This window comes from Petaurus breviceps, unplaced genomic scaffold (assembly GCF_028583685.1).
Source record: "Petaurus breviceps papuanus isolate PSGF00001 unplaced genomic scaffold, PetGlider_PUasm1.0 88067, whole genome shotgun sequence".
Taxonomy (NCBI): Eukaryota; Metazoa; Chordata; class Mammalia; order Diprotodontia; family Petauridae; genus Petaurus; species Petaurus breviceps.
The window spans coordinates 25,938-30,866 of NW_027186892.1; the positions used below are offsets into that span (position 1 = coordinate 25,938).

Sequence of the window (4,929 nt, forward strand, 5' to 3'; positions counted from 1 at the left end):
GGGGGGGCACAGCTGAGCCTTGGGGGAGGGCAGCATGAAGACCTGGAAGGCTATTCAGTCTAATCCCTGACCAAGGACAATGTGGTCCCATTTCTTGGAAGATGAAAAGAGCTCAGTCCAGCTCTGGAGTAATGGGTTCACCCTAAGCAGTGTGAACACCGTCCCCACTCAGCCCAGCTTCCCCACAGGAAAGGCAAGTCAGCCAAGGACTCAGAGCTCTGCCCTGGCCTGGCCTCCATTTCCCCATTTGCAAAGTGGGCTTCCTCTCTTCAGCATCCCCCCCAGAGGCAGGGCACATGTGTGAATACTCAGAGCAAAAGTAAGTCCGTGGACTTCCAGGGACCAGAGAACTAAGACTATTTGATCTGGGAGGGCCCTTGAGACGAATTTCCAGGGGCTTGGGACCAGGCACTTGGCTCCTCCCCTGTCCCTCTGGGTATTTTTCTGGCAATAGCCCTCAGTGATTTGAATAATCCTATCTGGCTTTCTCTGGGGCAATGCCTTCAGGGTGTTCTAAGTGGCTCTGAGACTTTCTCTTGGGGATTGCTGCTCCCTAGGGACCATCATTACTTCCTATGGGTTCAGATTATCATGCTGTGCAGCTCCCTTGGAGAGACCCTTCGTGATTGTGAGAGAAATGAGGAATTCCCCTAGGCCAGGAGTGGGGGGGAGGGGAAGAGCCTGAAGTGTAAGTGTGCCCATCACATGAAGGGGGCAGCAATTCAGATGAGGGCCTGATCCCCCCCCCCAATACTCCAGATCCCCGCCTCCTGCTCCCTCAGCTGATGACTTTGCCCCATTCTCATCATCTGCCATGGCCCAGATACCTTCCTCCACTCTCTTCTCCTTCCCTTTGGGCTCACATGAAGATGTAGGCCTGCTCCTTCTGGGGGCCACCCCCTGGACATACATCCCTTGTCTGCTGTCTTCTCTCCTGCCTGTGAATGCTGCTCTGAGCCCCCATTCTCAAAAGCTTTTCCCTCCATGTCTCACCCCTACCTCTCCCCTCTCTTTCATGGCCAAACTCGAGAAAGCTGCCTCCACCTCCTCTCTTCCACTGTCTTCTTAATCCCTTCCAGTCTGGCTCCTGACCTCATCTTTCCAACGAAACTGCACCCAAGTTACCGATGGGCTCTAAGTTGCCTCTTCTTAGGCCTCCTTCCCCTTGACCTCCCCCTTTGCAGCCTTGGACACATTGATCCCCCTCCTCTTCAAGCCTCTCTTCTCTCTAGGTTTTCAGGATGCCCCACTCTCTGCTAGTGCCCTTCCTCGCCCTCCCACGGCTCCTCAGTCTCCTTTGCTAGAGCTGAATCTGAGTGTCCCCCAAGTCTCTGTCTTTGTACTATTTCACCTCAATTCCACTAGTTTAAATGATTACCTAGCCAGCCCTAACATCTCTCTTGACCTCAGTCTTCCATCTCCAAGTGCCTACTGGAAATCTCAAACTCGACATGTCCAAAATGGAACTCATCAACTCCCCTCCCACACTTCCCCCTATTGCTGTGGAGGGCACCACCGTCCTCCCAGTTCTCAGGCTCCCAAGCTCTCTCTCCACTCTGTTTCTGTCTCTGTCTCCTCACACAGGACATTCTCATCTCCAGACTCTGAGCATTTTCCTTGGCTGTGCCTCAAATCTGGAATGCTCTCCCTCCTCCCCCCATTCTGGCCTCCTCAAAAGTCCCACTTTCTGCCAAGACATCTTTCCCAGTGCTCCTTAATCATAGCATCTTCCTGCTAAGACAGTCCCCGATTGGCTGGTGAGCTCCTGGAGAGCAGGAATTGGATCTGGGTTTATTTCCTGGCTACTCAGTGTAGTGCCTGGCACATAGTAGGAGCTTCTTAAGGCTTGGTGAGTTGACTTAGCCTGTTTCCTTTGGGTCAGAAGGGAACCTCTGCCAAAGAGACCTCTAAACCATCTTCAAGAGATTTTCACATGTAGGTGACAGAACGTGTGAGTATTTTACAGGCTACAATCTGAAATGACAAAGCTTAAAGCTCAGGTAGCCCAGTCACTGCTTTACGTATGGGTATACTGAGGCTTGGGAAGGGCAAGGCCTTGTAGAAAGACGCTGAACTGAGCCCTGCTCCAGTGGTTACTTTGGCAGGGACACCTGGCAGGACACTCTGTTGGCCAAGACTGGTACCAATCCATTCTCTTCTTGGCTAAGACAGATTGAAGCTGAGCCCTGAAGTCCCCCTGGGGGGGAGGCTGTGCTGAGGCTGGAAGTGACCTATGCCTCCTGAGCGAACTCTTCTCAATCCCTATATTTCAAGTAGTCTCACCGTGGGGGGCAGATCCTCACGGATCCTACCAGGCCACCTCCTGCTCCTTGCTGCCTTTCTAGCAGAGCTGTGACAGGGCCAGCCTTCCCAGAACAGGCAGGCCAGGACGGTGGGGCCTGTAGCCAGCTGTATTAGCAAATGTGTTTGTGGTTATGGGCCGCTCCCGAAAGCAGAGCAGCATTTGGGGAAATTGAAGACAGACCAGGGCTCTGGTTCACAGCCCCGGCTGGGGAAATAGGAACCAGGCCAGACCTCTGCCCCTTGGCCTTCCCTCCCCTCCACTTCCAGTCTCAGAGCCCCAGCCTGAGGCACAATGAGGAGGAGGCTGGACCCATCCAAAGAAGGGGTAAACTCATGGGGGGGAGTACACCAACCTAGCCCTGCATAAGTGAACCCCTAGCACACTGAGGAGGAAGCTATAGGTGGTGAGTGCAAGAAGAAATTCATGAAATACCTGGCTCAGAAATGTCATGCACATTCCCCAGCACCCCCTGGGCCTAGAGGCCAAACGCACTGGGCTAGGGTGAGAAGGAGTTGGGGGGGGTTGCATTATAAGCTTGGTGGAGGCCAGGGATAACCCAGATTGAAGCTCTTTTGGACTGGTCAAGCTATCCTGGCCATCAGTGGGTTGAGTAGGAACATTATTTGGGCTAAGTGGGGAGTCAGGGAGTAAAAGGGAGTAGGGAAAGAAGAAGATGGCAGAGCATTCTGGGATAGGCTTACCAGACTACCCATGCTCTAAATTACTATTGACTAGAAAAATGCAAATCAAAACAACTAACTGAGATTGCTTAAAATGACAGAAAAGGAAAATGACAAATGTTGGAGGGGATGAAGATAAACTGGAACCCTAATGACCTGTTGAAGTTGTGAACTGATCCAACCGTTGTGGAGAGCAATCTGGAACTATGCCCAAAGGGCTAGCTATCAAGCTGGGCTCTGCCACACCACTACTGGGTCTGTATCCCAAAAAGATTTTTTCTTCAAAGAGGAAAAGGACCCACATGCACAAAAATATTTCTAGCAGCTCTCTTTGTGGTGGCAAAAAATTGGCAATTGAGGGGTGCCCATCCATTGGGGAATGGCTGGACAAGTTGTGGTATAGGATTGCGATGGAATGCTGCATCATGATAGGGCAGGATGCTTCAGGAAACTCTGGAAAGACTTCTTCAAGCTGATGCAAAGCAAAGGGGGCCAAAGCAGCACATTGTACACGGAACAGCAATGTTGTGCCAACCCCAGATGACTTAGCTCTTCTCAGTGATACAATGATCCCAGACAATTCCAGAGGATCATAATGGGAAATACTCTCCACCTACTTCCAGAGAAAGAAAACTGACAGCATCTGAATGCAGATCAAGGCATATTTTTAAACATTTTCTTCATCTTTTTTTTTGTCTGTTTTGTCTTTTGCAATATGGTTAATATGGAAATATGTTTTCCATGACTGCACATGTATAATCAATAGGAAATTGGTGGAGGGATAACATTTTTTTAATTTTTAAAATTTTTAACTCAACTTTTTAAAAATGAATGTCAAAAATTGTTTTTACATGTAATTGAAAAAATTAAATTAAATTAAACAATAGAAAGATGGGAAGCTCCGGAGGGCAGTGCCTGCCTTGGGGGTGGGCTGAGGCGGGTGCAAAGTCTGGGCCCAGCCCCAGCTCTGTCCACTGTGCTTAGCTGATTAGCTATGAGGATGGGGAAATGGCCTTAATTGCGGACATTTGGCCGCAGGGGCTTTAGAACTGAGAATGCAGGAGAAAGCATGGGGGTAGGGGAAAGACGCCCAGCTCCGGAAGCCAAATTCCACTTCAGACAGTGGGACCCTGGCTAACTTACTTCTCCCTTTTGGTCTCAATTTCATCTGCACAATGGGGGTGTTGATAAGCTTCAAACTAAGCCCCGATGGTCCTGGGAGGATGGGACTGGAGAGGGCCTTCGAACGTGAAGGGAAGGCTTAGCAGATGCTTTCTGTTCCAGCACCCAGCACAGAATGGCCCTTTGGAGGAAGACTGTCAAAACCATGGAATGTCCGAACAAGAAGGGACCAGAGGAGAGGAGCTTGGGGATGGCCTCACCTGGCTCCTTTGGCTGACACAGCCTGGGCCGGGGGCTGTTCAGAATGCCCAGTGGGATCTGCTTCCTTCCTCTCTCATGTCTCCCCATTGGCCAGAGTCAAGGCAGTAAGTGTGTTGACTGAGCACAGACAGCCATGGAGTCCCACAGCTCAGTCAGTCCCAGCCACCCACTGTGTCTTCCATATTTTCCCCTGCCCCTAGCTGCTAGCAAGCTGGGCCTGAGGCTGATTCTCCAGCCCTCTCCCTGTAGTTGGAGCCAATTTCAGCTCACCCTGGGGCTTGACTTTGCTTCCTTTCCAAATGGCAGTTTACGCTGAAGGCTGAGGATTGGTTGGAGGTTTGGGGCCAGGAATCTCAGAGCACAGGGATCCAGCCCTTTGAGGCACCCTCATTTGCTTTGGTCCTGGGGAGATAGGAAACTAGCTAGGAGCTTTTTGGGGAGATCGTCCTGGGAGGGGAGCAGCACCCTAGCTGACCTGGGCCTGGCTCTGGCCTGTGGCTGGAAACTGGAATTCCTGGGTGTTTCAAGTATCTGTGATACTGTAATGATAGGGTTTGGGAA

At 51.0% G+C, this 4,929-nt stretch overlaps 1 long non-coding RNA gene across 1 annotated transcript; it reads left to right on the forward strand.

The window, feature by feature from the left end:
• The first annotated feature begins 1,726 nt into the window (after window positions 1–1,726).
• Window positions 1,727–3,883, forward strand: LOC138176383 (uncharacterized). The gene is made up of 2 exons (XR_011172224.1): window positions 1,727–1,951; window positions 3,087–3,883. It is a non-coding gene; the product is annotated as an uncharacterized lncRNA (long non-coding RNA).
• The last annotated feature ends 1,046 nt before the right edge of the window (window positions 3,884–4,929 follow it).